Below are 13,554 nucleotides of genomic sequence, written 5' to 3'. Positions count from 1 at the left end.
CTTTTGAAAGCCTTATACAACCACATTCATACTGCAGGTCATGGACAGAGCAGAAACCACCTCTGACATGTGGACAGGCCAGGTGGGTAGAGTCCAGGACAAGCTGCCCACTTGGTGAGGAAAGGGACCCAAGGCGACTTTGAGATCCTCCTGCCAGTGGCCTTCAGCAGGAGTGGTACCCATGCTCACATACCTGCCACTCACACTGACTGTGGCCTGGCTGCCACCCCTCTGGGGTCTGGATGTCACAGAGGAGCCTCCCAGGGCTCACAGCTGCCACCAGGGGACCATGACTTCATGATGGAGACTTATTCTCTGATCTCAGGGCTGTGGATGGTTGGCCCTGTGGCAGCTGCCCCAGCTGGAGGCTGAAAACCACCAAGGATCTGAGGTGGGTCTGAAATCACAAGAGCGAATCCAAAGCCTGGAGAGTGCCAGCAGCACCTGTGTCCTCCCACAGAGCGGGCCAGGAGCCCATGGTGGAGGGGGCAGGCCAGCGCATGGAAGGACTGGGCAGAGCCTGTCTGATCTGCTTTGCTGGCTCACCTGGCTGTCACTGTCCTCTTCCCAAGGCCAAGAACAGCCCGCTGATCTCCCCCACAAAAAACAGCTCTAGATCACCAGGACAAGGGGAAGGCCAGGTCTGTCTGCACAATTCCCCTGCAGGACCATTTCCTCTGGTTCATGACGGTGCAGGGGTGTGCCATTAGCTCCCAGTGCTCATGCAAGCTGAAAGCTGTACCTTCCCGGGGGCATTTGAGGGTTGCAGAGGGGTCCTACCTGCAACGGGCCTCCTCCCAGGGAGGATTTATTTGCTTCCTGTATTTGGTCTATTTGCTTCCTGTATTTGGTGAGTGTAGTGCTTCTAGGACGTGCTGTACTGTCACGTTTTCACAGCCCCCAAGCTCACTTCCTCACCCCTGGGCACCCTAGACTCTCCTCCTGTATCACTTCCTGCTGTGGACCACATCTCCAAGCTCCCACGCTGAAGCCCTGACTCCCAAAGTGTCCAGAGCTTTTAAAGGGGTTAAATGAAGTCACAGGGTGGAGCCCTAATCCAGCAGGACCACTGTCCTTGTAGGAAGAGGAAAAGACCCAGAGATCCCCTGTGTACACAGACAGGGAAAAGGCCATGTGAGGGCACAGTGAGAAGGTGGCATTTACAAGCCAGGAAGAGGGACCTCTCCTGAAACCAGCCCTGCTGGGCCCTTGACCTGGGACCTCTCACTCCAGAGCTGTGGGGAGACAAAGTTCCGTGTTGAAGCCTCCCAGGGTATGTGTGTGTCTTGTCTCGCATCTCTCACAGTATTTTCTTATTCATTTTCCATTTTTGTTTTACAATGAGGGTTGTATGATATCTATGCCTCTCTCAGCTCTTGGAAATTTTAAATGAAGTTAGAAAAGATGTTAAGAAGAGGAAAAAAACTTGTGCTGTTTTTATAAATTTGTGGTCAAGTAGATCTCAAGGTCCGAGGTATAACCATTCATTATTGGAAGTTTCATCAAGAAAGAGCATGTGTAATTTGAAAGCACACACACACACACACACACACACACACACGCACGCACGCATGCACACACACACATACACACACGCACACACACACACGCACACACGCACACACACACACACACATACACACACAGTAGTTTAATTGATCGATTGATTGATTGATTGATTGGGTATTGAGAATTGAACCCAAGGGGGATAGTCACTGAGTCACATCCCCAGCCTTATTTTTATTCTTTTATTTTGAGACAGATTTTCACCAAATTGTTTAGGGCCTTGCTAAGTTGCTGAGGCTGGCTTTAAGCTTGAAATCCTCCTGCGTCAGCCTTGTGAGCTGCTGGTATTACAGGTAGGCACCACCATGGCTGGCAAAGTAGTTGAGTTTCACTATCACCGTAGCCAAGGGTGCAGCGTGTGACAGATGGCACACTTCTCGACTTGAAGGAACAGAAGGCCTTGGCAGGTGGATGTTCAGGACCTCTCAGTACCGTCCTGCCCTCCGGTGCTCCTCCACAGCAGGACAGAATTACTGAGACTCGTCACACCCTTCGTGTGGGTGGCTTTTCTGTCTGGAAATGGACGTTCACATCCAGGGTGTCCAGCCCTGTGGCAGGTCCCACCAGTTCCTATCTCAGGGTCCCTCCCAGCCCTCACTCCATAGCTGCTCCCAGCTCCAGGAGGCAGCCTTGTCTTGGGGAAGACTGCTGACATGAGGTGGGGGCCAGGTACACGGGCAGAGAGACTGGACAATGTCCCTACGGGCATTTGCCTGGCATGACCTGGCAGGCCTCCAGTCCAGCTCTATTTTAGGGTCCACAGAAGCCGAACACCTGTGACCTGGGGGGTTAAGGTCTTTGTGGAGGACGGGGTCATTTCCCAGTCCTGGGGTAGAGGAACACTTTCTCCCAAGCACCCTGGAGGATTTCCACCTGCTTTCCGAGTTTTTACCACAGCAACAGGGGGACTTTTAAAGCTAAGCTCCCCTTAACATTTTGACTGTTTTCGTTCCAACTGAGCCAAAGGTGCAGGGAAACCAAGGCCCCAGCCTGACTCTGCGTGGCCCTTTCTCTCAGCAGCTGTCCTCACCCCTGTGCAAGGGCTTCCCTGGGCGTTCTCCGCCATGCCCACAGCCCCTGGCCCACCAGCTCCATGGCCTCAGCCTCAGGCCCTCTCACTCTGGTCCCCGAGGGCTGATTCCTGGGAGTCCTGGCAAAACCACCAGCTCACCCTCAGGTCTGAGTGCGTCCTCTGTCCAGCTCCTTCCCAGCTCCACACCTGGCACCCATCCCTCCCACCTCCTGTCACCTCTGCACATTGAAGACTCCCAAACACACCCCTCCTTCCCTTCACACAAGAACTGCCTCGCTTGAACCTGGCTCGGAACACCCTGGACCCGACTGCGTCGCTCCTAGCAGGGGAAGTGGGTTAGATGGGGACAGAGCCTTGTCTCAGAAGAGTACCAGAGGCCAGAAAGTAAGCTGGCACAAGGACATCAGCCATGCTGCACACGCCCCTGGGCTTCTGGCTTGGGAGAGGGCTGAGACATTTTTGCTTTAGGACTCAGTGAAACCCAACTTGCTTAGGATTTCTCCTCGGCTGACAGGAAAGAGACAGAGAATGCTCCGCGGCCCAGCCCAGAAGCCAGGATGGGGAGCATCAGGAAGGCCTCAGGAAGCCTCTGCGGGAGCCGAGAGGTTGAGCCAGAGGAGGTCAAACTCTCAGGCAGCAGGTGGCTGAAGGCGGAAGGACGGGGACTTCCTCATGAGAGCCATGAGCCAAGTGAAGGGCAAAGATTGTCATCCAGAGAGGCCCTGATCTCCTTGCCAGTTAATGTTATCAGGGAATAAGTCATAAATTACTGAGGAATAAATGAATGTGTATGTTTGCACCAGACTTCTTCGATAACGAGAGAGCAAATGTGAAGGTGTTTAGCAAACCCTGAGTCTCTAGGTTGAAATCAAATGGCCAGCGGTGCCACTGGGCAGACCCAGTGAGGCAGAGGGCCCTGCTGGAGCAGCTGCTGTGCCACTCTGGCTTCCTCTTGAAATGCAGATCAAAGACACAAAAACACTCCAAAAAGCAGAGTTCCATAAAATGCAAGATGTTGTTAGGATAAAGTTGTGATGACTCCGTGGTGATTAATTCCCTTTTAAAAAGAAATCCTATGCACGTATCTCAGATCTCCTTAATCACTCCTCAGCTCTGTCTTCTGACAAGGGAAAACAAGTGTGTTACTCATATTCATAGTAACATTATTCATAATAGCTCATCGTTGAAGATACCTTTTCTCTTCTCCTCCTCAACCATAATGTGCTGCTAACCAGGGCTGGGTGCACGGTGGGCATGGAGGGAGATCTGAACACGGGCTCTCCTTTAGTGCGGGCGGGTGTTCAAGCACAGAAGAAAACCACTGCCTGGAGCCGGCTTCAGCCACTGTGTGCCAGGAATCTCCGTCCTGGGGGTCATGATCTGGTTTCAGTCACATGAGACATTCTTTGTGGATGCTCTCAGATGGCTGCACTTGGAGCGAGTGTGCACACATTCCTCAGGGCTCAGCAGTTCTGTCCTGAACACCAGGTCCCCAAAGCTTGTGGTTTCTAGGGTCACAAACCCCAAGAAACTTTTCATTCCAGAAACCTCTCTGCCAATTTCCCTGGATCACTGCTTCTCTTTGTTTTCCTCCCTTTTACCCAGTTTCACTCACCCCAAGACCTTTGAGACAGTAAAACTTGCAAACGTCTGGTCACACTGTGGGGTTGGGTGAGCTAATAACGTCTAACAGGCATGTGGCCAAATCCATTCACCCCAGTTCATCACTAGGTCCTTCTTCCCCATTGTGTTTGCAACAAGGTGCTATGAAGTTAGAACGAGCCAGGCCTCATCCTGCTTTCTCACTGACTGTGGGAATCAGTTTTGCAAATGTGAAGCAAAAGGCATCCAACCCGAAAGCATGCAGGAAGGAGGGTGGAAGGCATGTGTTAAGGTTAAGGTGTGGAAAGAGGAGCCCGTCCTCAGACTGGGCGCTGGGGTCTGCAGGGAGGCTAGACTCTCCAGCTGGTGCCTGCGCATGAGCACTTCTCTAGTGCAGCTGGAAGGGGGGACGACGGGAAAGGGGCTAAGTATCAAGGACACCTTCTCACTGGAGCCCTGGAGGCAGGGCTAGAGTGGAGTCTAAGGGAACAGGACTGCATCCTCAAGAAGCTGTCAGGCAGAGTGGGCCACGGGGTGAGACGGGACCCATCCTCAGTGAAGCAGGGAGGGTGGAGGTAGGACGGGCCTCCAGGAGGAGGAGCAAGGCCCATCACTGGAGGCAGAGAATGTGAGGGGGCCAGGTGTGCCTCCTTGATGGTGAACTTCCCAGCCTGCAGAACTCTGAACCATGAAGGTCTTGGTTTCAGAATTTCCCAGTCTAAGGTACAGACGATCCTAACTTACAATGATTTGGCTTATCATTTTTCAACTTTACAATGATATAAAATGATATCTATACAGCCATTCTGTTTTGCCCCTTCAAGACAGCATTCAAAGAAAAAATACATGAGATACTCAGTGCTTTAATAGGAAACAGGAGCTGTATTAAATTACGGCCTAACACCATCCCAAGTCAAAGAGTATGTGCATTCTGTCATAACAACCCAGGGTAAGACAGGATCTAACATACAGAGTATATACATATACATAATATATTTATAAATAAAATGTACAGATTGACAATAAAATGACATTTAAAAGGTTATTTGATCCAAGTAAAAATGGCCAAAGAATTGCTTTACACTTTTCTCCAAAGAAGATACACAGATGGCCAACAACTAAATATGATTGGTCATTAGGGAAACTCAAAACCACGGTGAAATAGCACTTCACACCCACCATCATAGTTATAATAATAATGATGATAAAAATGTAAAATGCCAAGTGTTGAGAATGCAAAATGTTGCAGCCACTGTGGAAAATGGTTTGGCAGGTCCCCACAAAGTAAAACGCCGCATTGCCATAAGATACAGCAATCACCCTCTAAGGTGCAAACTCAAAAAAATTGAAAAGCACATTCTCTGAAATGCTTATGAATACTCAGAGTGACATTATTCATAATAGCTAGGCCCACAGGCTGGCCTTCCCTGGAGCACAGGGCCCTGCTCTGCTCAGGAGCCACCCTCAGGAGACTCGTGGTCACTGCCCTTTGCTAGAATCCAGGAGAGTCAGTTCCAACAGGCAGAGAAGCCGCTGGGAAGAGGGGAGAGTCGGGACCACAGCAGTGACCTCTCCTGGCCAGATCTGCACCAGGTGAGGTCAGGTGAGGCAGTGCCTGAGCACCCTCCGCGGCGCGCTCCCTCCCGTCTCTGTGTTGGGACAACCTGGACCTCCACAGGCCTCAGGTCTCAGGGCTGGCATGAGCTTTCACAGCCCAGGGGGGCTGCAGACCCACGCTTCCTCCTGGATGTGTCAAGCCCGGGGCTTGGGAGGTGCCTGTGGCTTTCCCTGGGGTGTTTCATGAGCCACCTCCCAGGGTTAAATCAGACCCGCAGACAAGCCTACCATGTGTTCTTTTCTTCTCAGTGATACTAACCTGTTTCTGGGACAGAGCTCCTTTTGGTTTAATGACTGTGTTTTACAATGAATCCAAAATTGTTCTCATCAAATCTAAATTTATGAAACAATGTTCATTTGCCTCTTTGATTGGTATTGCTACGATTTGTAGTGAAGGGTTGGAGCCTGGCAGCTTCTTCTTGGTACCTTCCTGCCCCCTAGTAGGATCTGAGGCCAGAAGAAAACTGTGTGGCCAAATCCTTGGTGAGGGAGGTAGAGCAAATTTCACAGGCAAACAAAGGAGGAAAGCAATTAATCCACCAACCCACTTAGGCCACATTGGCTGTGAGGAGACACGGCAAGGGGACTGGCAGGAAAGGGGACCCTAAACATCAGCACGCTTTTCCCAGACTGCCGGCCACTCCTGAGCCCCATCCACCAGGCCCTGGCCGGCCTCCTGTGTGGTGGACCCTCCACACATTCACTTCCTTTTAGCATGACTCATTCCACAATGGCTGGACCTTCCCCAGGCCTGTGACCCCCATCCCCTGCACCCTGACAGACCACCTTTTCCTGGCGTTGTTTCTTAAGGGCTTCTGGCTGATTTATCTCTAAGTATCTGAGAAGTCAGTTACAGGTGGGCCTTTACGACCGCGCACCCTTGCCCTCTGCCTCTTTCCTGTGCTTTTCATGGCTGTTTTCAGGCCCCAACGTCCGTGAATGGTCCAGGACTGGGCTTAGAAAAATAAGGCCTTGGATGCTTAGCACCGTCCACCTTTCAGGGCCTTGAATTTGATGGAGGAGTTTATTTGGGAGAAAGTGACCGTTCAAAATAACTGAAAACAGAATTCAGAATCACCAGAGGCCCAGGGGGCCTGCCACTGGCCAGAGACCCAGAATGATTCCAAGTGGCCAGTCCTGAGCCCTTCCCGTCTTTTCCATGGAAATGCGATGGAGGGTCTGGCCTGGACTCCCTCTTCCTTCCTCCTTTCTGCCTCCTGAGGACACTGGTGCTCCCTTGTGTGGCCCTGGGTGGCGTGCAGACCCCTGCTCCGAAAGCCTAAGAAATAAAGATCCCCCATTTCTCTTCTGTGTCTTTTCCCTCTCTGTGCCACCCCTCAGCCAACTTCATAAATTAAAACGCCTTCTGACGTCCATACACACAGCAGGGCTCCCTGTTGGCTACCACGTTGACCGGAACAGAGCAGAAGGTGAAGGAGCCCCTCCCCCCCACCTGGGGCTGGCAGCTGGGGAGGATCTCGGTCCTGGGGGTGGACACCAGGGGAGCTGGGCAAGGCGCCTCTCCAAGAGTGACAACCTCACTAATTACTTGTCCACTAAGCTGCTGGAGAGTGCCAGAGGGGACAACAGTGTCCCAGCCATCCAACCAGCACCAAGGACGCCACTGGACATGCAGACATACGATCTGTGGCTGGAGTACTTGACGGGGCTCCTTAAGTATCACTCCCACCAGTTTACTGACAAAGGGCCTGTGGAGGCACGAGGCCTTCCTCCTCTTGCCTTTTCTTCTTAGAGCGAGACACAATTCACATGTAAGTTTCACCCTTTGAAAATGTATGATTACGATTCAGTGGTTTTGTCCGTATGTTCACAAAGTTTTGCAATTGTCACCACTATCCAGCTCCAGATGCCTTCATCGTCCCAAAGAGAAACCTCATACATTAGCAGTCGAGTCTCAGCCTCTGCTAACCACTAATGGGCTCTCTGTCTCTGTGACTTTGCCTACTCTGGGCATTTCTCATAAATGGAATCATACAGTGCATGGCTATGATGTATGACTTCTCTCACTTACATAGTAAAAGCATTTCTCTATCACAGATAATGGGAGTCCTTTACCCACTCACCAGCTGACGGGCACTGGGGCTGCTAGGAGCAGTTGTGTGCAAGGCTTTATGGGAACCCCTGTTTCCATTTCTCTTGGGTTTATTGCTAGGAGTAGAACAGCTGGGTCAGGTGGCAACTCTTTAACATTTTGAGGAACTGCCAACTTGGTTCCCAAAGCAGCACCCTCCACTTCTCCCGAGCCGTGAGGGCGCTCTATGTGCTCCTTCTCCACAGCCCTTCCACCGTCCATCTTTATTATAAAAGCCACCCCAGTGAGTGCAAGAGCGCCTCCTTGTGCTTTTGGTTTGATAGTCCTAATAACAAATGATACTGACATCTTGTCAGTGCTGGGGGGCGGGGTGCTTGTACATTTTATTTGGATAACGATCAATACAAGTCTTGGCTGATTTGCGGTTGGGTTACATGTCTTCTCGTCACTGAGCTCTAAGCGTGTTCGCGTGTCGTGGGAATGAGTCCTTTGTCAGAGACAGGACCCACGAGTGCTTCTCCCTTCCTGAGGATTGTTTTTCAACTGTCCTCACAGTGTCCTCTGGACCACAGAAGTGAATTCCAGTGACATCTGGTTGATCTGGATTCTTCTCTGGCTGCTTGGCCTCTTGGTATCTTCTCTAAGATAAGATTGCCCAATCCCAGATCTCAAAGATTTACGCCTGTGTTTTCTTCTGAGAGTTGAATCCTCCTTTGCTCTTGAGGAGTCCAGCCATGATCTATACTCTTTAAGGAGGACAAGAAAAGAAGGAAAAATATTAGAGAAAAATGAGTCAGTCCGTTTCATTCTCTTTAGGTAATCCTGCGAGATTAAAGCCAGAGTGATAGGAGACCAGCCCTTACAGCAGAGTAGAAGAGGTGTACTTGTATATTTGGGGAACCCCTGGTTCTTTCTGCAGCCTTCCTTCTTAGCTCCTGGGTGCCCCTTCTGCAGTGTGATCGAATTGGGCACAGTGACAGGCGGTGGGTGCAGGAGGCTCCGAGCCCTTCTGGGACTTCACTCCCTGTCTCGTTCTAATCATTTTTCTGTAGCTGAAAAATGATTCATTCCACATCCAAACCTCATTTCCTTTCTTTCTAGAATGCTCTAAAAATCTGAACAGTCCAAGTTTTCACCATTCCTTCAGAGCAGGGAGCTTCCCAGCTTACGTCCACCTCACTGCAGACAGGAAGCATATTCCAGCCTCCTGGACACTAGGTGTCACGTGTCTAGACCCTCAGCATGGAAGGACCTGTCCTCCTTTCTCTCCAGACACCGGGACTCCCTTCCTAAAGTGAACTCCCAGCCTCCACCTAGGCTCCCCGGGTCCTTCCTTCCTCCCACCCTGTACTCTTCCAAGTGGGTCAGGACATGGCTGCGGCTCTTCCCCACCCCAGGCCTCTGGGCTCACAAATGTTGCTCACAAATTCAGGAAATGAAGAAAAAATAAAATAAAAAGTCATTCAACCCACGCATCCTGCCCAGCAAAAGTCCATCTATTGTTCTTTCTTAGGCAACATCCTTCAAGCTCCACATTTTCACAGATTTTATCACATCTGCCCCTAGAGGCCAAAGTTTCTCATTAATACACAGGGATCCCCGGAGTGTGTTTGGTTTGGTTTTCTGCTGCCAAACCAAGGGGGAGGTTGGAAGTTAAAGCCAACCCCTGGCATTTGATCACACTGTGCGTTTCATCATCCACCTCCCCATCCTTTATCAACTCACTTTTGATGGGAAAGAGATAAAACCACACACACACACACACACACACACACACACACACACACACACACACCCCACTCCATCACTCCCAGTGATATATCTCATTTAGCCATAAATTCAAAAATTATAGTCATAGTGCAAGTTACTTTGCAAGTACTGCATATTCCAATTTGCATGTTTAATGTCAAAAGATCAGTCAATTCCCATCTTACGCTCTTTCCTTCAGTATCCGTTCACTGTCTACCCTGGAGCTGCTCTGTGGTCAACACTCCCAGGCGTCACTCAGAAGAGTTCAGAAAACCCAAAGGATAAACCACTTCCTCAAAGCTAGCATACGTCCAGATTCTGCAGACTTTAGCAAAATATAGTACCAAAATCAGATTCTTCAAAGGAAAACACTATAGGTAGTGAGGGACAGAGAGGCCTGCTCAGAACACAAGTGCAAAATGGCCAAAATTCTCAAGTATCTGAACAGAAATGCCTCTAATCCCTGTGAGAAATAAAGAATTACGAGAACTTGTCATACAGATGTTCTTCTCCAGCTGGAAAATAACCTTTGGTCAGCTATTTGGGACACATAAATTATCACAAGACTTCTAGGTTTATATCCAAAGAACTTTTTAAATCAGCCTACTACAGTGACACGGCCACATCAATGTTTATAGCAGCTCAATTCACAGTAGCCAAGTTATGAAGCCAACCTAGAGGATAAAGAAATTATGGTATATATACACATGGAACATTACTCAGCATTAAAACAGAAAAAAATCATGGCATTTGCAGGTAAATGGATGGAGTTGGAGAATACTGTGCTAACTGAAGTCAGCCTATCCCCAAAAACCAAAAGCCAAATGTTTTCTCTGATATGTGGATACTGATCCATAATGAGGATAGGGAGGGAGCATGGGAGGAATGGAGGAACTTTGGATAGAGCAATGGGGAGGGAGGGGAAGGGAGGGGGCATGGGGATAGGAAAGATGAGATGGACATCATTGCCCCAAGTACATATATGAAGATACGAATGGTGTGACTCTACTTTGTGAACAACCAGAGACGTGAAAAATTGTGCTCTGTATATGCACTATGAATTGAAACGCATTCTGCTGTTATATATAACAAACTAGAATAAATAAATAATTTTTTTAAAAAAGAAACCAATCTAGGTGCCCTTCAACCGATTAATGAATAAAGAAAATGAATAAAGAAAAATATATACACAATGGAATATTACTCAGCTATAAAGAAGAATGAAATTATGGTATTTGAAGTAAATGGATAGAACTGAAGTCTATCGTGCTAAGTGAAATAAGCCAGCCCCAATAGCCAAAGGTCAAATGTTCTCCCTGATATGTGGATGCTCACCCATAACAGGGAGGGTAGGAAGGGGAAGTATAGAAGTTCATTGGATTAGACAGAGGGAAATGAAGGGAAGGGGGAGGGGATGGGAATAGGAACGACAGAATGAATCAACATCACTTTCTATGCTCATATATGAATACATGACCAGTGTAATTCCACATCACGTTCAAACACAAAAATGGGACCAAAATTGTAATAGATTGCACCCCATGTATGTATTATATGTCAAAATACACCTTATTATCTGGGTGCGGTGGAACACGCCTATAATCCCCGTGGCTTGGGAGGCTGAGGCAGGAGGATTGTGAGTTCAAAGTCAGCCTCAGCAAAAGCAAGGTGCTAAGCAACTCAATGAGACTCAGTCTCTAAATTAAATAAAATACAAAAAAAATACACTATACTGTCATGAATACCTAAAAACAAAAAAAAATAGAAAGTAAAAAAAAAGAAAAGAATATTGCATTACTAATAATATGTATTGATAACAGTTCTCTAAATAGACAAGATACAGAGTGTTTGTAAATAGGAACTCCAAACTCAGAAAACAGTGTTAGCACCTGAATTTATAGAACACTAAAATTAAATTTAAAGCATTTCCAGTCACCCAAGGTCAACAGAAGTGGAAGGTCAGGGACACAGGCAGATCTGACTCCAAAGCCAAGTTTAGGATCACCAGCGGGGGTCTTCAAGTCAGACGTCATTTTGACAACCGCATGGCCACCTGTCCATTTGATTTGCCATGTGTGTCCGCGACCAGCATGGAAGCTCAGGAGGGAGGGGGTCATTGCTGCCCCACAGCCCCAGGATCAGAAGTGGACCTGGGGTAGTGCCCAACGGGCTCTGCCTGGACAAGCCTTGCTTTAAATCTAAAAGGTGTAGCAAGGTCATTCCACCACCATCAGGTCATTTATGGGAGGGTAAGAACTAATTGAAGAGATTCAGAGGAACCTCTGGACTGAGCAAAATAAGGGGCGGGGGTGACGAATAACTTGTGTATGTTGATACAGCAGGAGAGGGAGCCGTTTATTGTAGGACAACAGAGCTATTTATACATTTTGCACAGCTTATCTTAATTAGCATAAACTAGATACATCATTCAACCAATAAGGAATCTCCACACTTAATGGCTAGCTTTTGTTACTTTTCAAACCACTCCCTCTGGCATTTTGCCAGGCACCATCCAGACTTGTTTACGAACCCTAACATTCCCCTAGCAAAATGCCAGGTGTTATTTTAACTTGTTTACAGACCTTAACATAAGATGTTTGAGGTGCTCTGCTCTTGTTTTATCATGAGTATTAGTGTGTGTCAGGCAAAGCTCCTGCTGGCTTGGTACAAGCTTCACGGCTGAGCATCTTAAATGCATAGACGCAGCAGGATCACCGTGGCTCCCTGTTCAGACCCTATTTCTTGACTGCTCCGGCCGCAGTCTCTTGGCAGCCCCCCGTTCTTGCTATCTGCTCCAGCTCATCCACGCCTGACTTTCCCATTCTCCACTATTCAGTGTGGTGTCCACTGCAGCCCTGGAGCCTCCTGTCCCATCTAGCGTCAGAGGTGGTTGCCCTGCGGATCTGCATGGGATGAGGCTCAGTCAGTTACAAAGCCTGTACTTGCCCCGTGTGCAGACGCTCCAGGTGGATCCAACCAGATCTCAGCCTAATGTCCCAGGAAATCCCTTCTGTGGAGCGGGAAGGGAGGGGAGGGGGCTGAAATTCCGGCAAAGAAAATGGTGTCTCTCACAATAAGTTCTGAAGGAGAGATTAAAAAAGAAAAAAGAACTCGGAAGTTTCCAAATTCCTCCTCTGGCCTCAGTTCTTTCAAAACAAAAATCAGGGACCCAGGTACTCTGGAATGTCTCTTCTACCTTAAAAAACCCGTAACAAAGTTTTGTTCTCAGGTAAACATAAGTAATTTGTGTGCCAACTCAATAAAAAATAAAAAAATTTAAAAAAAAAACCTGTGTCTATCCTGTATCAAGTTCACCCATCTTCTATTAATTAATCAAAAATCAGCCAATATTGGATTCCTCCAGCACGGATGGTTCTGTAGACACAGCTCACAAATCATGGCTGTGTTTCTTCTTGCTCTCAGCTTCGTTAACATACAAGTCGTTTTAAGATGGACAGTGCTTGTTGAAGCAACATCTCAAAACCTGCATCCTCGAGGATCCTGTAAAGTTACAAATGCACGGAGTGGCGAACAGAGGGGACTCAGCAAGTGCAGAGCCTGGCAAGCAAGAGCACGTGCAGTTCAGCAAAAGGACTCAGAGCCGTCTTCCCAGAGGCCAGTACAGTGCAGGCCCAACACAGGCTCTGTACTGCAGACTGGGGGTTCGTGTGCCCTGAAAGTCACCTTGAGCCCTATCCCCAGCGACAGCATTAGGAGGTCATGAGGTCACGATTGTGCAGCCCTTGGCACGGGATTAGTGTCTGTACAAAAAGATGCCCAGGAGAGCTGTCTCAGCCTCCGGCCATGTGCTACACTGCGGGAAGACAGCTGTCCATGAACCAGGACACGGCCTTGCTCCTGGACTTCCCAGAGCCCAGAGCTGTGAGGAGCACATGGTGTTGGAGACACCCACCCATGTGTAGCTTTCTGTTTC

Source organism: Ictidomys tridecemlineatus, chromosome 1, assembly GCF_052094955.1.
Source record: "Ictidomys tridecemlineatus isolate mIctTri1 chromosome 1, mIctTri1.hap1, whole genome shotgun sequence".
Classification (NCBI taxonomy): domain Eukaryota; kingdom Metazoa; phylum Chordata; class Mammalia; order Rodentia; family Sciuridae; genus Ictidomys; species Ictidomys tridecemlineatus.
Note: the sequence above shows the minus strand (reverse complement) of the source record.